The following is a 25,404-nucleotide window of genomic DNA, read 5'->3' as shown; positions in this document are numbered from 1 at the left end:
GCAATTATAGCACTGGAATTCATATGAGCATTCACCATGAGGGAACTTTAAGCTGACCATCTCACCCTGACCAGCTTCTGTCAGATCTCTCTTAGAGTACTACATTCCTTCTGGCCTCACCTCTTAGGTAAGGCGAAGTGATCAAGAAAGGATTTGGAGACAATCCAGAGAAGGCAAATGAAAATGATCCAGAGACTGGAAGGTGGGACTGGGGGGAACTACAGTCCTTCAGTTTCTCCTGTAGAAATGAAAGAAGGCGGGGAACCCAATGACTTTGGTGCCTGAAGGGACATTGTGCAGAGGACAGGATTCTCACCTTTCCAGTCTTCCCTAGCCTCCTTGCCGGGGCAGGAGTTTGCACATATCAGGTGTTCAGGTAGCTGATTTCTGATGATATTAATGATGTGAGTTTTAAGTGCTTTCTGGACATTTAGGTCGAACATTATAAAAATCTTTGTGACACTAAATATTAGAGAACCTTCAATATGAATGATAGTACCTGTATCTTCTTTTACGAACTTTTTAGAGAAGACTGTAGAAATGCTGTGAAGTTTAGTTTATTCCCTCTTTATTTAAGCCCTCAAAGCAACTAGGCCAAATAAAAGGAAACCCATACTAAAACTCATAGAGGTAGGTAATCAGGTTCTGGGTTTGTGTCCCTGTTTTGCCACTTACTGACTCTGTAAATTTGGGCAAGATCATTATCCTCTCTGAGACTCAGATCCCTTAACTGTAATTTGGGGTGGTAATACTTCATAGGATCGTGGGGATTAAATGCGATAATGCCTGTCAGCATTTGCACAATACTTAGAACATGGGAAAAGATGAAAAGCCCAGACATTTGCGCTTTGGAAAAAGTCAATAAATATTCTATTATTATTGAGTTATGTAGAGAGTGTCAATTTGTTCATTTCAGGAGGTGCTCTAGAATTTCCTTAGTCTTGGAGCCTTCTGTTCATCCCCTGAGGTGCCTCTGTTCTTGACTCTAGCGGCTGTGTTGGCCTACTGCCCTGCTGTGGCCAAACTCCCTTTCCAGGGTAATTTGGACTCCCTCCCACCTGCAGCCCCATCTGAAAGGGGTGACAGGGTGGCTGCTCTTGTAACGTGTGTGTCAGCTCTGTTCTGACCACAGAGTGGAAGAGTGCCTCTGGCCTGTGACGTGCCTTGCTTCTGTATATCTCTTCCTCCTACTTTCTGTTGGAGGCATTTCAACTAAGAGACGCAAGAGGCCAGGACTCAACTGGTGGTAGTCTCCGAAGTTGGAAGGCCATCTAGACTTGGTGGCTAGGGCTTCCATTTCAGGACTGGCCAGGCGAGTGGTCAGTGGGCACTGAGCGGGCCTGCAGAGAGGGGACGTCAATCAGAAGTGAGAGATGATGTGGCCTCAGGGAAGCAGAGAGCTCTCTGCCCGATGACCTCCCAGTTGGCATAAAGCCTAGCTGTGCTGCTTGCCGATTTTCTGTAATAAACCCTCTTGTGATTTGAACTGCTTAGTTCCTTGAAACCACATGACCCTCACCCTGGACACTGGCCCACAGTCTCCTCTGTCAGGCTTGAGAAGCCACTCAGTAAACGTTGATGACAATGGCAGTGAAGATCACAAGGCGGGCGGCGGGGGGCGGGGGGGGGGTGTACACGAACAATCGCTTTAGATTCTGAGTTCTGAGATCCTGCTGTGCTCCCGAGATTTTTTTTCCTGCCCTGTCTTAGCCCTTGGCCGAGGTAAGACACCCACAGTAAGCTCCTTGTTTCCTGGGATGGCAGGTGTAACTTCAGATCCAGTTTCTTTTTTTTTTTTTTTTTTATTTTTTTTATTTTTTTTAAAATTTTTCCAACGTTTATTTTATTTTTGGGACAGAGAGAGACAGAGCATGAACGGGGGAGGGGCAGAGAGAGAGGGAGACACAGAATCAGAAACAGGCTCCAGGCTCCGAGCCATCAGCCCAGAGCCCGACGCGGGGCTCGAACTCACGGACCGCAAGATCGTGACCTGGCTGAAGTCGGACGCTTAACCGACTGCGCCACCCAGGCGCCCCTCAGATCCAGTTTCTACTGAAGTCCCCATCTTACCCTTCCGTCCTTTTCTTCTTTGTTGAATGTCTGTGATCAGACATTAAACTCAGACCCTGGGTCCTTCAGTTTAATAATTTTTGAGTTAACAATTCTAGTCACTTAGCATAATTAAACTACCTTTTATACCTACAAATGTGGAATTGCATCTTTTAAGGAAATTGAGTCCCAAAGTCAGTTAGAGGAGGCAGAGATCAAGGATGCTCAAACTCACTATGGAAAACACCTTATAGCGTCTGAAAGTAGATAGCAGTATATGTGGTTTGCACACATAAAGCTGCGCAGTAATACTCTTGTATAAATATTTAATAATACATGCAGTAATGTGGAGGGAATGATAAAGAGTTCATACTAAATCGATCTCCTGCTTCCCTCTTCCCGGCCTCCATGTCTCTGTCTCTCTCTTTTTTCTTTTTTTGCTGAGCACCCGTAGTTTCATGCATATAAGTTAGACGCGCCCATAAGGCACTTGGCTGTGCTGGACGCCCGCAGGATTTCCCGACCTCAGGGGTTTCCAGTCCGGGAGAAGGCGCTTGTCATCTCAGGTCTGTGCAGGGAAGGTGCCAGCAGGCCCTCCCTCTTCCCACACTTGCTTCACAGACACTTCTGCAGCCCCGCAGGCAAATAGGCTCATCTGAGACCTAATCAGGAAACTAAAAGGGAAAATGAGGAGCTGGGAAAGATGCTAAAATCGTCAATTATCCACCTGGGACACCCACTCTTGGTTTCCTTGGCAAAAGCAGCTTATGAAAAAGGGATGCGGGGGAGGGGGGGATGTGAGCGGAAGAGGCAATTCGGGGCTCTCAACCTGGGATCATTTTACCTGCAGCCTTGAGCTCCGAAGGGCGGGGTGTTAAGCGGAGGCAGCTGGGACCTCTACTTTTCACCGAGCTCATGGAGCTACGTATCAGAAACTGGCAATCCCTCTGAAAACTTCAGATTGCCCTTCAGATATCAGTAATGACATCCCCAGGAATGGGAATGATCTTGTTCCCACGGAGCCCAGGATGTCTGACTGTCTGCATGTGCCTTTCAGTTCTGCATTTGGCATGGCTGACTTTTTAAATAAAAATCACCTAGCATGGTTTACCATATGTCTGATGAAATGCTGTAAAAATGAAACGCAGATCTGCGCCATTCACTCTTGAGCAAATACATATGTTGTCACATCTCAGAGCTATTTATTTCTCCTTATTTTAAGTGTGCCCGGTGCCACCCGTCCAGATGCACATCGATTGCACGAGGAAAAATGGGGAATAATTTCTCAATTATTTGAACATGTACGTTTTATTGGTCACGTGGAACAGATACAGTGTCTTGGGTAATAAAATTTAAAAAATGCAATGTATTTTTAATAAAAGGTTTTGGATGATGAAATGACAAATAATGAAAAAATAAAAGGCAATCATATGGGGGCGCCTGGGTGGCTCAGTCTGTTGAGCGTCCAACTTCGGCTCAGGTCACGATCTCACGGTTCGTGGGTTCAAGCCCTGCGTCGGGCTCTGGGCTGACAGCTCGGAGCCTGGAGCCTGCTTCGGATTCTCTGTCTCCCTCTCTGTCTGCCCCTCCCCTGCTCATGCTCTGTCTCTCTCTGTCTCAAAAATAAAAATAAATGTTAAAAAAATTTTTTTAAAAATGCAATAATATGATAAAAACTTCAGGAGAAAATAGGCCAAACACGTACCTCCTATGGGAGCAGGAACCTTGACTCACGGGTTTGGAGATGCCATCTGAGTCCTACTCAGGTTTGGTTGTGCCCTGTGTCACTGGATAAACCATATCACTGTTCGGTGACTCATTTTCCTGGACTCTCCGGGGAGACTAATTCTACCCAGGTCACACCCCCTTGACACAGGATGGTCCGAGGTGTGAGAGAGATAAGTGGTTAATAGTAAACCAGAGATCGGAGAGACGGTCTTAGACGTGTGGGGTTTCCTGCGTCTTTTGAAGCCTGACAATGGGCTCTATTGAAATAAAAATCAACTCTTACTTACTTGCGAGAGAATCACAGCGAAGCTGCCCGCCCTACCACCCTGAGCGCGTCGTCCACGGCGGCACGGGCCGGAGTGAGGCCGGGAAGTGCTCTGTGATCGTGGAGGGAGGGCCTCCTCCGACCTGAGGAAATGGGTGTGGGCAGGAGGCCGGGACCATATAACATTGCTGCCCCCTCAAGGGAGACGGGGAGCCGGTCTCTGCTCGCGCTGAAGCGTGTGTGGCTGTCGCTGCCACTGCTGTCCTGGTCTCTTGTAGCAGCTTTTTAACATTCTGGCTTCCTGGGTGGCCTGGCAGCGTCCCTGGAGAGGCTAGGCTCTCCGTGTCCCCTGAGGCCACGCGGCTCTCTGTCACAAAGAAGAGGTCACTCCACACTGCCAGTGTCACACAATCAGATGGGCCCAGCGTCCAGGAGAACAGCTACCCCGCGGCTGGCCCCAGTACGGCCCTGACTTGTCAAGCAACTTTTTCCTCGGAGAAAGAGAGAGCCGACTCATGCCATGCGCGGAGCCTGGCTCCAGTTGTCCAGTTCATTGGCTCTCACGCAGCACATGCCCGGTTCTCCCCAGAAATGATGGCGCATTCAAACTACCGAACCGCCTTGTCCGTACGACAACCAGCTCACTCCCCTTCCCAGCTGCAGGAACCCTAGGATGTCAGATGACAAGCCTGAAGAATCGGTGAATTGCATGCTCTCATTTCGCAGAGGAGTCGAGAGCCAGGCTGAGGACTTGCCTACGGGCAGTCTGCAAGCTGGCCTACCCCTTGCTTCTGCCCGGTAGGGTTGGTGGGGGCAGGGGGGTAGCCGAGAGAGGTAAAAACCTCCACTTCTTGAGTCTTGGCTCAGGGACCTGGTGCAATGCCCCCTACCTCTCTGCAGAGCAGAGAAGCCCTGGGCGTTCCTGCCCGAAGGCCATGCTGCTTCGAAGGTCTAGCTGTCTCTTCCTTTCACTAGGCCCCCCTGCCTCTGTGAACACGAGGACCTGTGTATGAGTTAGGCAGGCCTGCTATAACAAAGTACCACAGGCTGGGTGCTTAAACAGTGAAAATGGGTTTTGTCACAGTTCTGGAGGCCCAGGAGTGCCATGTCAAGGTGCTGGCAGATGTGGTTTCTTCTGAGGACCCCCTGCCCACACTCGGCTTGTGGGTGACCTTCTTCTCCCCATGTGCTCACGCGGCCTTCCCTGGGCGCTAATCTCTTCTTGTAAGGACGCAGATCAGACTGCGTCAGGGCCCCCCTCCAAAAGGCCCCATTTTAACTTAATCATCACTTTAAAGTCCCCATGTCCAAATTTAGTCACATTCTGAGGTACTGAGACTAGGGCTTCCACATGTGAATTTTTGAGGGGAACACAATTCAGCCCCCTCCCACCTGCCCCAAAGACACTGGGCTTCCATACTCTGGGGAGGTCACCGGGGATGCTGGAGACATGAGGAGACCCTCGGCCTCTCTAGTGAGGCTGGGCGGGAACCCTCCTGCGATAGGATGTCCCCACCTGACCTCCCTCCCTGTCTGCTCCTCCGGAAGGGAGCTCTAGTCAGGAACGGGGGGCTCATCTCACCATTTCCAGCAATGCGGACTGAATCCCCCGATTCCCCACGGCCGTCCCCCTCCTTCTGTGGCGGAACCCACGCGCGTGAATGTTCAAAATCAGTGAATCCCATTCCTCTTTGTCTTGGTGGCTCCTAGCTGCTGGCACAGCTGCTCCTCGCTGGGGCTTCTGTGGGTGGCAGCCGTCGGGCAATGCCTCACCTTGTAAGAGGAGTAACTGGCCTTTATCGAGCGCCTGGCGTGTGCCGGGTCAGCTAAGGGCTAGGAACTTAACGTGAATATTTAATAGAGTCCCACAAGAATCCGATGAGGTCACTACGGTCCCTCTCATGTGACGGGTGCGGGAGGAGGTTCTAGGAAGTGAAGGCGACGTAGCTGGGAAACAGAGGGATCCACCCCTGAACCCAGGTCTATGTGACTTCCTGAACTTGACTCTACACTGTCTCCCTAGCTAAGCTGACCAGCTTCTCTCTTCAAGTATTGTGTATTCCGTGGAACTTTCTCTCACCACCTGGAATAGTTCTCAGGTTCCAACGTCAGTATCACACTTTCAGTATCACCTCCTGAAGACAGAGCTCAGCGCAGTGTAAAGAACAGGGGGCGGCCTTTGGAGTCGGGGTTGGGTTCAAATACTGGCCACGGCGTTGGCTATCCACGTGACCCTGGCTAAGTGACTTAACATGAGTAAGCTTCAGTTTCCGTGTTTGTGAAAGGAGATAACCCTCTACTCCACAGGGATGAAATTAGATAAGATATGCCAAGCCACTTGCACTCTGTCTGGCACGCGGTAGGCACACTGAAAAGGTTGTTCTGGATTACAGGGAACTCAAGGAATGCACAGTTAAGTGGGTTTGGGATCCTTGATTGATCTTGGATCAAAAACAAAAGTGAATAAAATTTTATTGTGTTAAATTAGTAATATATATTAATAAGGTGTGTATGTACGTATATATACATATACAAAGTCCATATGCAAATTCCTCCAATTGCGTGTACCTCTACGTCATGCATATGTGTGTATATATATACACACACCAATGCATATGCACAAATATATAGTGTATAAATACACAAATACATGTGACATATTATATATTAATGTGACATTATGTATATGTATATTTGTGTACATATAGCTGTGTACGTATAAACACACACACACGTTATTGGGACAATGGGAGGAATTTGAGTGTGGACTTTATATAAGCTAATGGAATGGTGTTAATGGTACATTTCCTGAGTGTGGTCATGGTGTTGTGGCTATGTAGGAGAATGCCCTTGTTCCTAGGAGGTACACGCGGAAGTATTTAGGGATGAAATGTCTCAACATCTGCCACGAACTCTCAAATGGTTCCTCAAACAGATGAACACACACGTGTGCTTCTGTGCACACGCGTGCACACGTATGTGGAGATGTGACAAAATGAATATCTGTTGTATTATTATGGCAACTTTGCCACAGGCCTGACATTTTTCAAAATACACAGCTCTGGGGCACGGGAGCTGCTCGCAAAGGGTAAGGCACAAGCCTGTGGAACAGCACGGTGGGACGTGGGAGCTCACTTTGATTTTTGTCCTGTGCTCTGTCGTGGCCGGAGGACCGCCTCTGTCTGGGCCAGGGGAAACTGCCTCTTTTAGCATAGGGGTCAGCTCCCCAGGTTCCCCCGAGCGCTGGCCACCACCTGCACCCCAATGCTGAGCCCACCTGCCCTCCTAGTTGTGTCCTCACCCAGCATTTTAGAGATTCGCAGGAGCCCACATTTGGGATTGCCAGATTTAGAAAAGAAAAATACAAAATACCCAGTTAAATCAGAATGTAAATAACGAACATATTTACAAGAATGTTTCAAACACTGCATGACACATAACTTGTACTAAAGAAAGGTATTTGTTGGTCGTTCAAATTGAACGAGGCATTCTGTATTTTATCCGGCTGCCCTACTCCTGCCCCCACCCCATCTTACCCACATGCCCACAACCAGAGGTCATGGTCGTCTATGAGGACTGGAGTCTTAAGAACACAGCAGAAAGAGTTCCCAGTCCCCTAGCAAGATTTGCAAACTGCCACAGTGACCCTGGGCGTTCTGCTCTGGGACTTAAAAGCAGGAACAGAAGAGGCAGATGGTTGGGGTGGGGCAGGGGGAGGACAGACCGTGGGCTGCAGGGAGGGAATCTGGAGCCGCTGGCTTGGGTTTGAATCCTGGCCTTACCGCCTCCTGTCTGGGTGCCTCTGGACAATAAATGATCTCATCTGTCTCAGCTTCCTCATCTGGAAGATACAAATAACAATAATGCTCCTCCTCCCAGCCTGGTTGCGAGGATTAACTGAGCTAATATTCACAAAGCACTCAGGCCACTGCCCAGTATGGAGTCAGTCCTGTGTACGTCTTTGATAACTAAATAATGCACCTGTGGAGCGGGGCAAGGGTCGCTGTGCGGTAAACCTAGTGGCCGGAGACCCTGCAGGGGATGCTCCTGGGTTGTTTGATGGCACGAGCAATGTGCTCCATCCACGAGGTTCACGCCTCGCTGGGACCTTCCGGTCTGAAGTCAGGAAGGTGTGATGGAGGCAGCTGGCGGTGGGACTGTTCCACAGGCTAACAGCAGTGGTGCAGAGTGGGTCACCATGGGCTGTGTCGGAAAAAACTTCATCAGCTGTCCCATCACTGGGACATCATTTTATTCGTTTATTCTTTGCTGCCTTTTTTCTTCCAGGCAATGCCTCTGTCCCTTTTCCTTAGGCTTCAGTTTTGATTCATGGCTTCCTCTCCTCTGTTTTGATTTCTACCCCTTCACTTTATTCTTGGTTTCAGAAGGAAAAAAAAAAAATCACTCACATGGTGTCCAGCAATGTCAAGGCTTATGGTTGGGGTAGGTCAGCTGGTGTCTCCAGCCAGCCCCACAGGGAGATGTTGATGGTGGCAAATTGACTTGGGCCAGGGGTTGGCCTAAGCCTTGTGTCCTTGACTGGATGGATGTGACGCTCAGGCCTGGGAAGGGGCACCACCGTGATGCACGCTACCAGTCTTCTGGAGAGAATGATGCTTAAAACAGAACAGCCATTTTCTTCAAGAACAATGAGAAATGTCACCACCCTCACCCTCCTTATAGGCAAAGTGTACGAGAAGGAGCCTCCAGACGATTCCAGACGAGGCCGTGGAGGCAGCCTCGACGTTCAGGTCTTCCCAGCTGATGGCCCGCACCTCATGGAGCAAAGACAAGCTGTCCCTGTCGTGCTCAGTCCAAATACTTGACCCACACAATCCATGAGCGTGGGGTGCCTGGGTGGTTCAGCCCGTTGAGCATCTGACTTCAGCTCAGGTCATGATCTTACGGTTTGTGAGTCTGAGCCCCGCGTCGGGCTTACTGCTCTCGGCACAGAGACCCCTTTGGATCCTCTGTCCCCCGTTCATGCGCTCTCTCTCAAAAATGAATAAACCTTGAAAAAAAAAAAAAAAGAATCCATGAGCCTGATAACATAGGTGTTGTTTTAGGCCGTTAAGTTTTGAGTTAGTTTATTTTTTATGGGTTAGTTTACTTATTATGCAGAAAGAGTGACTAAGACACTGTTTCTTATTGGTTGCACCTGTGTTTGCCTGTTAACCTCCTCCTCCTATGCTTCCATTGCTGACCAAGCCTTCTTATTATTGACATATTTGTCACTTTTTTCAAAAATCCTATTACTATAACAATAGAAATCCAAGATATAAGTCACCTAAACAAAACTTTTTTTATTTATTTGCCCAGATCTTGTCATCTAGATCCATGAGCACTTTCTACCTGCTTACTGTGCGACAGGTTGTAAAGAAATAACGTTCCCTCTTTTGATGCCCTCCAGCAAAGCTGTCTTTTCCATACAGACCAGCCCAGGTTCATGCAAAGGAAAAAATTATTCAATGATGCTTGCTAAAGACTTTACCCGAGGGGTGTTTGCAATGGGTGTGGGGACCACTGAAATGGGTTCTAGCACTTGGGGGAGAGAGATTAGACTCAACTCGGCAAGTGAGAATTTATAGTCAAAGACTGGGCTGGGGGTTGGAGGATGGAAAATTACTAAGAGGGAACATCAGCGGTCAGGGGGGATTCTGGGTAGGCTGACCCAACAGGATTCTTGCTGAAGGCAGGCCAAATGACCAGACGTCACCTGGGGAACGGTGGGCGATGAGGAACACAATCAGATATTGAGGTGATCAGATACTGAGGGTGGGGGGGTTCCGGTTAAACTGACTTCTCAGGACTCCTCCTAAAACTGGACAATGCACAGAGGAACACGGAAGCTCAAAAGTCAGACCCAGCTGAAATTACTCAGAGGAGCCTGAGTAGAGACAGTTTGGTCAAGAAGAGAATGTCATTCATAAGCTACACACACATACACACACACACACACACACACTCACACACACACACGTATACTCACACACACTAGAGGTACAATTAAATCTTGCTCTCCTGAGATATATTTTCACTTCAAGGTTGACTTTGAATGCTGTTGATGTTGATCCATTGTGTATTAAATACATATTACTTACCTAATTTCCAAGTTAGTGTCGGTGGTGACAGGCAGCCACACTTACTTTCCACCTGTCCTCGTTTTCTCTTCTTTCTCTTTCCTTTCATTATTACCTTTTCCCCAGGAAAGGTTTGTTGATCATATGGTCTAGGACATGGGGGATTAGCAAAATCCCAAATAGCTAGGTGATTTGAGGTGTGGACTGAGCCCAGTAAGAGATGCATAGATTCTAAGAGTCTGGAAGACTAGGGTTCCCCCACAATGCACGTTCTTGCTTCTGGAGTCTTAATTCAGCACCAATCCATTCTGTTTCCTAAGTCAGATTTGAAACTGTGCTTAGGTCCTTGGGTCTACCCATTCTCTCATCTCCTGCTAACTCTTACTGAGGTCTTCTGTCTCTGTTGCTACCTCTTTTCTCGGCCATTGGGGCCTTTCCCTCAGGCACAGAGTCAAGGACAGTCTATGTGAGCACTGCAAAGATGACCTTTCAGAGTTTTTCATTTTATTTCTTTACCGAGAGACTATCTTTAAATTTGTTGAAGGTGGACCAGGAGACCCAGGGCTGGAGTTAGAATGAGACCAATGAGGTAGGGTAGTATAAATGCCGGGCTGGATCTATCCAAAAGTTTGATAATCTGTTTATTGTGGAGTCTTTGCATTGATTTTGCTTTTTAAGAAAACATTACTAAAAAAAGACGTTTGTCTCGATTGCTGAGTTTGGGGCACCCCTTAAATTTTGCACCCAAGCCAAGTACTTTAATCGCCCCTCCCTGACAGGACCACAGGCCTCTTTCCTTGTGGGTTTATCCTCCTTCCAGCTCCTGTTTAGGGAGAGGAGGCGCAGACACGCTGCTCTGGCCCTGGCCCAGCCACCCTTGCTAAGCCACTGCTTTTTCTCTTCTTCCCTCCTGCTGCCCTGCATCGTCACCTTCCTCTCACTCTCGTGTAGGCCTGCCCCATGAGAACCCTGGAACATCTGGTTGATGTCTGCACCTGGAAAGGGCTGAAGCAACCGACTGGCAAAATTCCTGCACACATGACTCTCAGCATGGATATAGGTAAGTGAAATGACTTTTTGTTCTTTCCACAAAATTATCAGAGCAATCATTTCAACGTTCCTATTCAGACTGGGGTCCAGAAATGGCATTCCACTGTGACTTGCACAAAAGGATGGCATCGGATGCATCCTTTTTTAAAGCTGGTAATGTGTGCCCCACTTATCCCCTTCCTGAAACTCCTCTGTCTTTGAATGGGAGTGGGAGTCTGAATTTCAAGGGTGATGGAACGGATGGTCTGTCGGGAGGGACGAGGTTATTTGCTTTCCCGTTCATTGTTTAAAATAAAAGCTGAGGGGCGCCTGGGTGTCTCAGTTGGTTAAGCGTCCGACTTCAGCTCAGGTCACGATCTCACAGTCTGTGAGTTCGAGCCCCGCGTCGGGCTCTGTGCTGACGGCTCAGAGCCTGGAGCCTGCTTCGGATTCTGTGTCTCCCTCTCTCTCTGCCCCTTCCCCGCTCATGCTCTGTCTCTCTCTGTCTCAAAAATAAATAAAAACATTAAAAAATTTTTTTTAAATTATAAAAAAAATAAAATAAAAACTGAAAGATTTTTAAACATGACAAATTATTCTTTCACCATAATAGTTGTATCAAAGCAGCAATATAAAAAATGATGCCCTTCACTTTGCTGATTGTACTTATTATGGTTCATGTGACCTGTAATTTAAATTTAATGAAGTTTCAAAGGAAAAGCTAACAAAATGGCAGATTTCTCTGACATTATGGATATATGCATATATATGGGCCCCTTCCTGCCTGCCTGCCTGCCTTCCTGCCTGCCTGCCTGCCTGCCTGCCTGCCTGCCTGCCTGCTTTCCTCCTGCCTTCCCCCATTTCCCTCTTTTCTCCCCCACCCGTTTTAAATATTGAAAGTCATTTGGTGGGGCACCTGGGTGGCTCAGTTGGTTAAGCATCTGACTTCAGTTCAGGTCATGATCTCACAGTTTGTGGGTTCAGGTCCCGCATCGGGCTCTGTGCTGTCAGTGTGGAGCCTGCTTGGGATTCTCTGTCTCCTTCTCTTTCTGTCCCTCCCCTGCTCATGCTCTATGTCTCTCTTTCTGAAAAATAAATATGCAAACATTAAAAATAAATAAATATTGAAAGTCATTTGGGGTTGGTCTGTTAGCCATTTATAGCAATGTATTACACCCATTCTAATGAGCCAAATACACCTTTGTGTACATTTTAAATACTGATAAGTTTGGTTTTAGTAATGATCATCTATGGGGCTTTTTGGCCAGATTAAACATAAAGAATACCTTCTTTCTAGATGACTCTGGGCATTGAACCGTGCTGTTTTCTACTGCACAGACAGAAAACATATTTGGATAGACTGGCATAGAATAGAGAGCTCATCAGAACATCAAAGTTCCTCTTTCTGGGACATGTTTTGACTGCAGCTTAATTCACCCTCTAAAGGAATTTAAAATAGATTCTTTACCTATAACATATATTTGGCAACACTTTGAATTTTAATGTGAGCCTTTGCAATGGAGACACAGCTGAACCTGGCAGCATATTAATGTCACTGATAATAGCACATTTTATTTAGAGAATTTACCCTCTCCCCGGTTCTCAGTTAGAAGCCCATACACAGTAATTAAACCATTATAAAAACACAATAAGATATACCATAATAGAACTATCCTGCTGTCGAGGCACACAGAGCAGGAAAATCAGGATAGCACAAAGGAACACAATACATCCAATTTAGTCCTGCTGCGGAAATGCCACAAACCAGTACCCTCCAAAGGATAAGTAGGGGGAAAAGTTATTTCCACAGACAACTGGGCCTCGAGTCTTCATTTTTCAGAACACAGCAAACCAAAAGCAGCAAGCTAATCAATCAACCAGCCAATCGATCAGTGAGAACAAGTGTCAATAGCATATGAGGCATATAAGATGCTGTCCTTGTACTCAAGAGGCTTGCAGTCATTTGGGAAGTAAAGGCTTAAAACAAAAAAACACAGCATGACAGTGGTTCAAGATCTACCATAAGAAGAACAGGATTAAACAAATAATATAGAAAGCATGTGATACAAATCCAAAGGAAGCCCAGCTTATTATGCCCCAGACATGCTGGGGAAGCCTTTACTCAAGGGGGCTTGAAATTGGCCTAAAAGAATGCTGAAAATTTGCACGACAAGGGAGGAGAAGGAAATGGTATAAAAAGGAAAAGTTTTAGGAAGCCAGATGTTCAAGAAAATACTCACAGGCAAATAGTTGGTGTAGGAGTTCATAAAATAAAACATCAGACAATTAGACCGTGGATGTATTGTCTTTCCTTTAAAATTGAGGAACAATAGGGACGCCCAGGTGGCTCAGTCGGTTAAGCGTCCAACTTCTGCTCAGGCCACTGTCTCATGGTTCGTGAGTTCAGGCCCCGTGTTGGGCTGTGCTGACAGCTCAGAGCCTGGAACCTGCTTCGGATTCTATGTCTCCCTCTCTCTCTGCCCCTGCTCCCCTCACGCTCTCTTTCTCAAAAATAAATAAACACTAAATTTTTTTTTTAATTGAGGAGCGATAAAATGATAAAATGTAGGAAAAATGTAGATACAAGATGTATATATAATATGATTGGATCCATAAAAGAAATTCTTGTGTAGCAGAGAAAAATGACTGGAAGGAAATATGTCAGATGTTAATTTTTTTGATGGGAGATAGGAATGTGGGTGATTTTTTGTTTTTAATTTGAACTTTGTATGTTTTCCGAATCTGAATCCAACCAATAGAATTCCTACAATGAAGCGAAAACAAAGGGAGACCAAAAAATCTCAAAGTGTATTTTTAATGGCCTCTTTATATAAATTTTACATTCTACCATTCATTCCTCCATTGACTAATGGGTAGAGTGTGTTAAAATGATTTTTCTAAACTGTATGTAAGGACTGAATTTTTTCTCCCCGAATTCATATGGTGAAGCCCTACCCCCTTATGTGACTGTATTTGGAGATGAGGCCTTTAAAGAGGTAATTAAGGTTAACTGAGGTTATAAGGGTAGGATCCTAATCCGTAAGAACTGGTGTCCTTCTAAGAAGATGAAGAGACATCAGAGATGAGCGCACACAAAGGAAAGTAACAAGAGGACACAGTGAGAAGGTGGCCACCTGCAAATCAAGGAGAGAGACCTCAGGAGAAACCAAAACTACCAACACCTTGATCTTGGACTCCCGGACTCCACAACTGTGAGAAAGCAAACGTCTGGTTTTTAAGCCACATCAGTCTGTGGTATTTTGTTATGGAAGCCCTAGAAAATTAATATACTATGTCTACATAACTTATATGGATAATAGAATTTTTCCACCTATGTTTTTTTTCTATAAAATTAACATTAAACTTACTCATGACATTTCTCTACCAGAGTGAAACTTCCATACCAGTTATGTGTCCTACTCTTGGTTATTTATTTATTTATTTATTTATTTATTTATTTATTTATAATTTTGCTGAGCGCAAGCAGAATGTTGGCCATGGGTCAACGCTTGAAGAAGCTACAGATTATATAAGACACAGAGGACAGTCTCTGCTGTGCCAATATGAATATAAATAAATATGAATGCAACAATATAAAGGAGTATCGATGGGCACTGCTGGTTACCTAAAGAGACAATCCAGGTAGGAGATCCGATTTGCTTCTTTTCTTATGTGTCAGACTCCATGCAACTCTCCATTCCAGACTGAACTCTCCCCTCAGCTCTGTGTGTGCTCCACAGTCAGTCCTCTCTGGGAACTGCCCTCTAGAAGACTGCCTCCTCCCCCAAGGACTGTACCCTTCCTGGGGGCAGCTTCCATCAGATAATTGGTAGATAAATGGAGGCAGATAAAAGTCTGACCCCCCTTGTCCCAGCTGGGGACATCTCTGAAAGTCCAGCCCAGCTCCAGAGCTCACCGTGCTAAGACCTTTGCCATGTCCACAGTCCAGTATTACCCTCCAGCCAATCCTCCTTTCTTCCTTCCCAACAGGTATTAACCCAGAGACCACACCCTCCTAAATTTCCTGTTTGCTAATCCTTGTTTCAAGGTCTCTAGGGAAGTGACCTACAACATTTCTCAGTTTATCTGCACCATTGCTTCCTGCCCCAATCCCAGACTGCTTATCTGTGTAATCTCAAGGCAATTATCTACACATCAAGGATCATGAAACACCCAGTGAAGCATCTGTAATGTGCTCAGGTGGTTTGTCAGGACTTCTGGTGAGCAGGAAGATTTACTTTTTTTCTGATTTGAATTCCCAGTGAAACTGTTGTTGATTACTGGGATTAAGTCATGAAGGTTCAGTTCTGTCTGCCTTTTCCACCAGGTAGTTTTGTCCTTCTCCAGCCTTAGGAGTTTGAAGTGGGGAGTCCAGGTCTCCCTTGGTCCTTAGCAACTGATCTATATTAGAATCGTAGACTATTAAATGTCAGAGCTGGAGAGCACTTTAGAAATTATCTAACTCGAAAATGGCCAAGGAGTTTTAATACATGTTGTGATTGGACTAGTTAGTAGTGGCTGTTGGAGAGCTGCCTTGAGGATCCCGAGGATGGCCAGGGCTCATTTGCAGAGTGCTGTGGTTGCTTATGGATGTCGGGTGTGGATGTGGGATGGGGGCTGGTGGCAATCAACTTCACTGACATCCTTGATAGTCCTACTCTCTTTTTTTCACTGGAGATGACTCTGACCCAAGGTCAGACTACCCAAGGTTGTGTGGCTGGTTATAGGAATTTGAACCATAGCCAATATGACTCAACTAACAGTCCGGAATCCTACATCCCATGGATGCTGTATTTAGCCTCTCTGGCTAATCCTCCTCTGCTCCAGCCCCTGGTCTACTTGAGCACATGAGTCTTGGACCAGATCCCAGTCCCCCCTTCCTTCTTGGCTTTCTTCTGTTGCCATATGTGAGCATGATTCTCTGGGCCAAATTCCTATGAGTAGTTTCTGTTTCCTCTGTGTCTCTCATAGTTAAGCCCAACAAAGTTCTAGCACTTCAGGGTGGGTAAACTTGGTGAGAGATTAATTCTCTGCCTCTCCTCTCATCCATTCATTTATTCATGAAAACATGTTTTAGGTACTTGCTATTAGAAATACTAAAATTCATACCAAAAAGCCCACCAACACCTTTGAGCAGTGACTTAAATGTGTAATGAGGCCCATTCTGCCTTTAGCAGACATTTCTCTCTCCTCCCCCTATTCCTCCCCTGCTAATAGCATCCTGTTCTTCACTAGGGGACTTAATCTTCCTTCCCCTTCCACATGGTTTTATTGGAGCCATCAATCACACCAACACATGATCTGGCTATACAGGTGGATACATGGTCAAAACCTGGCTGCGGTAGTTAAATAATGCTGCCCCCACCTTTTCCAAAAGATGGTGATGCTCTGTTCTCAGAACCTGGGTATGTTTTGGGTATTCGTTGTCGTCTACATATGAGTAGGCTCTTTAATATACATTGCTATTACATGGCAAAAGGGACTTTGCAGATAGAATTAGGGTTGTGGACTTTAGGATGCTGAGATTATCCTGGATTATCTAGATGAGTCCAGTGTAACCACATGGGCCTTACAGGTGGCCTCTAGAAGCTGAAAATGGTCCACACATGAGGAAGGAAACAGGAAACAGGATTGTAATCCGACAAGCACAGGGAATAATTTCTAGCAACAGACTGAATGAGCAAGAAAATGGATTCTCCCCTAGAGCCCACAGAAAGGAATGTATCCTTCCAACACCTTGGTTTTAGTCTGGTGGGACCTCTGCCGGACTTATGAGCTACAGAAACATAATTTAATACACGTGCCCTTTTTTAAGCCACTGGGTGTGGCTACAGAAAATAGAAACACTGGTCAAATATCCTGGCCACAGTGATTGGCCCAGACATGGGCATGTGATTCAAGCTAAGCCAATCAGAGTCCTTCCCCCAAGATTCCAAGAGGTCCTTTCTCTTGATTGTAGCTATGAGTGTGGCCCCTGCCAAGTGGAGAATCAGATGAAAACTGAGCCAATGCACAGGCAAGAGCTGCGGTGGGAGTCAGTGTAGGTCCTGACAGGGTTCCTCTCCAGCTGGGCTTGAGGCCAACTCCACCCCTGCCCTTCCCTGTCGCATAAGCCAATTAACTCCTTCTTTTGTTCAAATTCATTTCAGCTGGCCTTCTTCTACTTGTCATTGAAAGACTTCTGATTAAATCGTGTCCCTCAAAATACCAATTCCTGGTCTTCCATACTTAAAAAATCACTTCTCAGGCTAATATATCTTCTCTAGAAAGAACCCAATGAGTGCATATATCCCCAAGGAGTCTTGGCACATGAACAGAAATGAGTGATGACAGAGCTCAGAGGAAATAGTACACACAACTAGGGGTTTTGATAGAAGAGGGGACTGGGAAAGATCTGGGTCATGGGGGAAACAGACTAGGGAGGTGTGGGAGAGGGTGTGGTATCGAGTGAATGAGTGAATGCAGGTGGAGGCAAACCATATGAATCTGAAACACTGGGAGACACAGGGGGGTTAAAGAGGAGAGGGGAGATAACCCTTCTGGAATCTGCTTGATGCTTTCCACTGAGGCAAGATTTTCAGTTATCTTTGGCTGTCTTGACAGTTTCGATAATCTGTTCCAGTTCTGGGTGAGCAGTGGACCCACCCCGAAGGAAGGAGGACACCTGTTCCTGGGCATGCCCCCTGGGCTGCCAGCGCTTCCCTACATCGAGTGCTTCTGTACCCCTTGAGTTAACCCGCCTGAGCAGGCTGCTATGAGGGCCACCAGGGTGGCCACTGAAGTCCTGAGCGTGGGCACAGGCAAAGTACCCATAGCTCTATGGGATATCACAAGGTAGAAAAAAGAAGAGCTACAGAAAAGCAACACAAAACAATCTCCCTGTGCCGTTTGCTTATTGTTCAAGTTTGAAATTCTGCCAAGTGCTCATACTTCTCACTTGTCAGCAGTTTGGTTTGAAACAATAGTGAAAACGGCCCTCTTGGCCTCTACCTAAACTTCAGCCGAGAAAAAAACAGCTTCAGAGTTGAACTTGAATGGTCTCCTTACCTTATTTGCCCTGACCCCGAGTTGCACCGCACTAACAAGGAATCTAGAACACGGGGCATGGAAATGCTGTGTTTATGAGATGAGGCTCAGGCTTACACATTCTTTGAGTCAGAGCCTCTGGAGTTGGTGGTGATTTAGTAGAGATGTGGGAGGGAAGCATTTTGCCAACTTGAGAACCCCCTTCTTAGGTTCAGCATTTTAAGCAATTTGAAAACTCCCATCTTTCAGCTTTGGGAGTTTATTTTCTCTTGGAAAATGTCTGGATCCTTTTTCTCTGTAAGTAGGGAAGAAAAAGGCTACGAGTGAAGATGACAGGTTTACTTGGGCATGAAATCACTGTTGGACAACTCATTTTTCCTAAGTGTCAAAAAATCTGCAATTTACAAAAGAAGTTTTCCTGAAATTACACATAGGGTGGATAATTGAGAGCAAAGTGCCTGGGCTGTCCGGCTGGAGCAGCACTGCCCTTTCTGGGAACTTGGGTCCCTCCCAGTGCAGAGTCCCCAGGGCAAGTTGTTGATTTCCAGTACTGGGGTCTGACCCACACCTGCTTAAGTCTGCAGCTCCTGGCCTTGCCCAAATGTCCTCGTTTCTGAGCAGCCCTGAGGCTAGTTTCTAGTTTGTTCGTAAGATTGGCAAGTATTCAGTTTTGTAGTGTCACTTGATAATGTTTTTATGTGAATCTCAGGAAAACTGGTAAAGAATTAAGAGTTTTATGTGGCCTGGAAGGTGGGGGAGCTGGATCCTCCCCATTTAGCAACAAGTGATTGACAGCTTCTCTGTCTGCAGTGGGCTGCCCGTCACCAATGCCATCAGAATCTAGAAGTGGGCGTTCTGGCGTTTTCTATTTCTGTCTCTATGGGTTCTGACCTATGACTCTCTCATCTCCCTGTCTTCTGGCTGGTTTGGCACAACAGTGCTGTCATGTGGGTCCGATCTGGAAGCCCCGAACAGGCCATGCATGGAATTTTAGGTCTGTGCAGTAAATGGCTTCTTTCAAAAAGCCTGTACATAATGTGGCTTTCTCAATTAATGTGCTGCCTACAGGGTTTCCTTAACTCTTATTTGTTTAGTGTGTGTGTGTGTGTGTGTGTGTGTGTGTGCGCGCGCGCGCGTGTGCGTATACATGCATGCGCGGGTCTTAGGACTTTGCACCATCATTCGTTGACATTAATAGTATTACTTATCATTCAGGAATCACCAATTCCACTTTAAAATTATGACTAGCTCCATAAGGAAAAAGAGAATCTGGAAAGAGGCAGCGAGTGTAGGGATTGAGGCCTCCCTAGAAATACCGGCTTAAGCTTTGCAAGTTTTGGCTCCCAGGTATACCAGTATTCCAAATGTCAGTATAGAAAGGAGACTGAGGCCCCAGGATGGGGCACTAAGCTTTTCCACATGGAAGTCAGTGGTGCAGGCCAGCTTTGCTGTTCTGGTGCCACATGGTCCCTTGCTGTAGGGAGCAAGAATTGAGTAGACCACGTGCCCATAGGAAGGGCTCGTTTTATGCTCACGGTGTTCATATGTTCCGAAGTGCAGGCCGAGGTAAGATCCTCTCCTCCAATATCAGACAGTCTGTGAAGAGGCAAAAGCTCCCCAGTGAACAGCCTTTCCCCTGGCTTTTCCTGACTGAAGTGTAAATGACTTTTGAGAGCAGAATAAGCCGGTCGATAAATTCATTCTTTGAACTTCTCTGACTGGGAAGTGGTTCTGAGACTTTGAAAATCTTCAAAGATCTCAGCCTGTGAAATCAATAGGTCACGTTTCGAGTTGCCGGAGCGAAGGCAAGAATTCCGCTCGGCACGCGCTGTGTTGAGGACCTAGTATGTGGGAAGCAGTATCCCGGGCATTCAAGGTGCTGCTGAGCTAGGAAGAGCACAGCCCCGGCCCTTCAGAAGCTGTCTGGGGAAGAACAAAAGACAAGGACATACATGTTCTCAGGGCTTAGTACAGACAGCTGTGGGAACCAAGGGTGGGGATGGGGATATTGGGTTGGGAGTGGGGGAGGGAAGATGGGGAAGGGATAAGGGCTCTTTGCATGCAAGTCATTGCATAAGGCAAAAGTTGGGAGGCAACAAAAGTGATCTGAAATATGGCCTGTCCTTGTGCATTTCTTGACTCAAAAGTTTGAAATGATGACGAAGTACTAATGACACCTAACATTTATTAAGCACCTGCTAGGTATCAGATACGATGAGTTTACATGAATTGTCTCATTGAGCTCTTATCATAAATTCTATGAGATTTGTAAAGTTATTCCTACTTTTTTTCAGATGAGAAAACTAAAGCTCAGAGAGGTCAAGCAACTTTCCCAGGACCCCTCAGCTAGTTAGTGCAAGAACTGGATATGAATCCACGTCTACCCATGTAACTCCAGCGCCTTCCCCCTAAATCAACCTTTTTTTCTGGATTGCTTGTTGTTTTTTTTTTTTGTTTGTTTTCTTTTTGTTCATTGTGGAGACCTGAAGAAGAATCCTGTGGTCCTCGGTCCTGAAAAGGGTCTACCAGAATTCAGAGGATCTTGTGTCTCTTGCATTCAAAGCCATGGCTCCTGGCAGCTGGGACCTGGGCCTCACCACATGCACCACGTGTCGCTGGCTTCCAGGTGCCAGGGGCTTGGGCCGAGGCCACACGGTTGGCTGCACGGGGCCCGGCCCCACCGCTGGCTGTCTGGAGTGAACGCCGGGGAGGGATCCTCTCCGTCTGCCAGGCTGTTTTCCTCATCCATCTGCCTTGTTGGCTTTTAATGCAAGCAGGAAACAAAACTGAAAAAAGAGGAAATCGATGCTTCACAGAAAAGGGACAACATCTTCCTTTAGCCAGTGGGGGTCTGAGGAGGGGCGTGGTGACTAAGGTTTGCGGGGCGCTGTTACCCGCTGGTGAGGGGCTACAGAAGCCAGCTGCGGATCAGGCTGTGCCACCGGTGCCTGCGAGTGGCTGATGCGGAGGCCTCTTGGCGGCTGGGGGAGGCGGCACGAGCTGTCAGCTTCGAGCAGGAAGCCAACCCAGCCCGCGGCACCCGGAGGGCGAACAGTTGAATGAAACACACACTTGGTGAGGATGTTCGGCTTACAGATGTCACTAAGCTGAAGCCGTGATCGCTAGGAGCCAATAAATCGCGGCTTGCGGCATTGGACCCCACCGACCTGACGCTCTCTTTCCTCACCTGCGGCCGAGAAGGGATACGGGATAAGCCGCTTCTTGGCCGCAAGTCCTGGGAATACTATTTTGTGTTTGGAAACTGCCAGAGAAGCACTGATGAGCCAGCCCATTGCGCCGAGTACGTTGGTCGCGGTGGGCTCCCTTCCGGTGACTGAGGCGGAAGCCAGGGAGAGCATAAGTTCTGGTAGGTGTCCAGCGGGCAGGCCAGGGCCACGGCGCGTCCTGCGCTCATCGCCTTCGGCTCAGGTGGGGGACGTGGGGTGTGGCTCTTGCTGTATCCTGGGGCAGGCGGGCTTGCGTCTCCTTCTGACTTGAGAGGCCATTGTTCTTGGAGGCCTTACACTCGGGTGGCACGTGATGTGTCGCACTTCGGGCACCTGTTCTTTCCCAGGGAAGAAACACTGATCCAACACCGCAAGGGCTTTGCAAACAGTGCTCACAGGCAGCAACCAAGGGATCCTCCGCCCTGTGGTGTGTAGGCAAGAGTCGCACACACGCACCTTTGCGTCTCAGCATTACGTTTTCACGATCGAGATCAGAGAAAATATTTGTCCCTATACTCGGGAGACTGGGACAAAAATACAGCCATAACCTCACCATCCTCATTTGCCAATTCTTGACACGTTTGCATACGAATTCCCAGCCTTTTTAGCTAGGCATTTTTTTTTTCCTACACCCGTGGTTCAAGACCACGCCATTTGCCGAGCCCTTATCGCTCGCTAGGTACGGAGGCCGCTGGAGAAGCTTTGGGAAGTTTCGGGAATATCAGTTTAACCAAATGGTAAGCGATTTAAAAGAGTTTCTTAAATGAAAGCAGATGTGCTTGTACTAGGCAGTAGAGCGAAACAATGTGCACGAATCAAATGTCATTATGAGCGAAGACTTCAAAGATGGGCTACCACGCAGCTTCTGCGTGGGGGAGGGAAGAAGTGGGTTCCTAACAGGCCCCTGTGAGGAAGTCCCTGCAGCTGCTTGAGGTCGATCCTGTGAGAGATGAAAAAAAACCAGACGAGGGCAGGGCAGAGTGCAGGACCGAAGTTCTCAGAACGCGGAGTTGAGAGGTCTCGGTAACCGGTGTACGTAGGACAAGAGGCAGAGGAAGGAGTCGATAGTTTTGACTACTTTCCTCGGATGATTTCCAGAAGTCGGGTTTGTGTGGCCTTTTCAGCCACAACGCAGCGCTCTGTCTGTCACAATTGCCAAACAGTAATGCAAGTAGCAGTCATAATATTAGCTCGCATTGATTGAGTTCTATGTGCTAGGCATCATGCTGACCTCTTCACATGTATTATCTCATTTAATTTTTACAGCCACCCAGGAGGTAGGTTCTACTGCTAGATTTCCTTTGCAGATGCAAAAATTGAGGCTCAGAGAAGTTAGGCCACTTGCCCAAGATTAAACAGCTTTTCGTAGGCCAGCACCCACGTGGCTGAAACATCAGGAGGGCATCTTCCAAGATGAGAGATCTCACATCAATATAAACAACAACTCCTCGGTTTTATTAGAGTCCATTGAATATGAAAATATGAATCTTTCTGCATAGTGTGTTGTGTTTTTTGTTTGTTTGTTTTGGATGTTAGAAACATAGTCCCCTTTACACACTCCTTATAAAGCTTGAACAACTTGGTAAGGAATCCTTTTAAAAGATAGTCCATAAATCCCTGGCCTCTTACAGAGATTATTCTGTACGTGACGTAACCTTTGATTGAAGCTCCATTTGGCTGCCAGGAGCATCCACACTGTCATTCCGAGAGGCTCTCGGGGTGCTTGGGTGAATGGGATTCTTGGTCTCCCTGGAGCTGGCCTTGCTCTGGCACTGCCTGTGGCCTCCGTCCCCTCTCCGCCACCTCTGATCTCTGCTTCCGGGTCTGCTGTCTGCTGGACACTTCCCCGTCTCCTCTCTGTGTTTATCTTCCCGTCTTCCTTGCCCATCGCCTCAAGGCTCAGCTTCCACAGGAAGCATGTTGTCTTTTTTTTTTTTTTTTAATTTTTTAAATGTTTATTTTTGAGAGAGACAGAGCACGAGAGGGGGAGGGGCAGAGAGAGAGGGAGACACAGAACCTGAAGCAGGCTCCAGGCTCTCAGCTGTCAGCACAGAGCCCGACACGGGGTTCAAACTCCCGGACCGTGAGAGCATGGCCTGAGCCAAAGTTGGACACCCCCATTGTCTTTTGTGATGCAAAGAGCTTCTGTTTGCCAAGTGCCAGACTCTGTGAAGTCTCTACACGATCCCGTTTAGTCCTTCATGCAGTCCAAGGGGCATCTTGGGCTTGGTTTCTAGCAGAGGGCACTGGCTCAGCCACGAGGCCATTTGTCTCTGTAAGCTCGCGGCTCTTGAGAGTGGAGCTGGGATTTGGACCCATGTCTATCCAATTGCAATCCTGCTTCCTTAGGTGTGCGTAGTGCCGTCTGTAATAACTGGGCCTAGGAAGAGTCCGCTCCTGGCCTTCCGCATAAGAAAGCAAGACATGGTTAGAGCCCCCGCCGCTTCTGGCTTGTTTTCACCAGAGCAGCAGTGAGCTCGAGGGGTCTTAGGGAGGTAGCAGAGTCCTGCCTCTGAGTTGGCGAGGAGCCCACATTCTAGAGACAGCGCTGAGGCCCAGCCCTTCACCCGAGCGCACGTGCTCCGTGACTCGGGGGTAATGCCAGCACTGAGCTCACTGTGCCCTAAGTGCAGTCCTATGAAATGCTGGTGATGGTGACAGTAATCCTAACGCTAATGGCAGCAGACCTTCTCTGAGGGCTCGCTCTGCGTCCGGTGCTGCTCGGAGGCCTTCACACACAGGCACTCTCTTACCCTCACTTTGACCCTGTGCCGTAGGTCCATGCCTTCTACGTCTTACCGACCGAGAAAACCACGGCACAAAATGGTCAGGTGACGTGCCTGAAGCCACAGCCCTGGGAAGTGGTGTGGCTGCGGTGCCGACCATGGGCTGTCTTGGTCTAGTGTGGGGACGTTGCCACTCCTGTCCCCTGCCAGGCAGGGAGAGCCTGTCTCTCCCTCTGTGCCCCTGACTCACCCTGTGCCCTCCTGTGTGGCTCAGGTCTATGCGGCTACTCTCTCGCACCCGCCCCCCCCCCATCCCTCTTCCTCCTTTCTCTCCTCCTTCCCTGCTTCGTCTCCTCTTTCCTCCCACCTCCTTCTCCCCTCTCCTCCCTTTCTTCCAGTCCCCAGAGTGGCCTCTGACTCCGAAGCTGGGGCTGCCGACTTCAGGTAGCCCAGCCGTTGCTGCTGCCGTGTTCGTGTCCCTTGGTGTGAGGTGCTCCCCCAGCAGCCACCCTTGCCCTGAGCACACGGCCCGCTCTGAGTGCCAGTTGCTACCTACCTTGCCACCGATCGTGCCCACGTATCATAATTGTGCATTTTTTTTCCTTGAAAGCCAAATGATGGAGCTAATAGGGTTCATGCTGAGAACAGATGTTCTTATTTCTGTACGTGGCAAGGATTCTCTGATTCTTTTGTACTCCCATTTGAAGTGTTTCTGGTTGAAGGGTTCTTGGGAAGGGCTGAAAACTCACGTTGTCCTTCCAGTAAGGAAGTGGGCACAGGTCTTGAGGGGGTGTGAAGTAGCCTTCCTTGGCATTTTATACTCCATCTGCTTCCTGAGGACACAATCCTGTTCCTATTTGAAAACTGCCTTTGCTCGCATTTTATAATTAGGCATTCAGATTTTCGCTTTTCTAGTTGTTTCAATCTCAAGCTAATGTGGCAGTTAACAATTTGTCCATTTTCTGCTTTATTTCCTCTTCTCCCCATGCTTGGAATTCATGGAGGCTTTTTTTTTTTGTTTGTTTCCATTCCCATTAAGAATGCTAAAAGACTGCGATAGTATTATTCATTCATTTAATATTTATTGAGTGCCTTCTATGTGCAAGGCACTGGGGTACGAGACAAAGTTGCCACTTGCATGGGGATAGTGTTCTGGTCAGGGAAGACAGACAGTAAACAAACAAATAAACAAGATAATTTCAGATTATCTTGTTTCAGAAGTGCCGTGGAAAAATGGAATCAGATGAAAGAACAGAGACCAGCGGGGGAGTGAG

At 47.4% G+C, this 25,404-nt stretch overlaps 2 long non-coding RNA genes across 3 annotated transcripts in view; one reads left to right on the top strand and one right to left on the bottom strand.

Moving 5' to 3' along the window:
• Positions 1 to 25,404, top strand: part of LOC123596414 — a 280,758-nt gene that overhangs the window by 173,387 nt on the left and 81,967 nt on the right. For both annotated transcript variants that reach the window (XR_006711673.1, XR_006711674.1), the window contains 2 exons: positions 11,074 to 11,182; positions 20,472 to 21,544. This is a non-coding gene — a long non-coding RNA (uncharacterized LOC123596414). The remainder of the gene's footprint in view (positions 1 to 11,073; positions 11,183 to 20,471; positions 21,545 to 25,404) is intronic.
• LOC123596451 lies at positions 2,000 to 24,973 on the bottom strand. Its single transcript, XR_006711680.1, has 3 exons — positions 23,520 to 24,973; positions 7,825 to 7,827; positions 2,000 to 2,035 (listed from the first exon to the last, which is right to left on the bottom strand). It is a non-coding gene; the product is annotated as an uncharacterized LOC123596451 (long non-coding RNA).

Source organism: Leopardus geoffroyi, chromosome A1 (genome assembly GCF_018350155.1).
Source record: "Leopardus geoffroyi isolate Oge1 chromosome A1, O.geoffroyi_Oge1_pat1.0, whole genome shotgun sequence".
Taxonomy (NCBI): Eukaryota; Metazoa; Chordata; class Mammalia; order Carnivora; family Felidae; genus Leopardus; species Leopardus geoffroyi.
The sequence above is the reverse complement of the archived record's forward strand: the minus strand, read 5'-3'. Positions and strand labels throughout refer to the sequence as shown.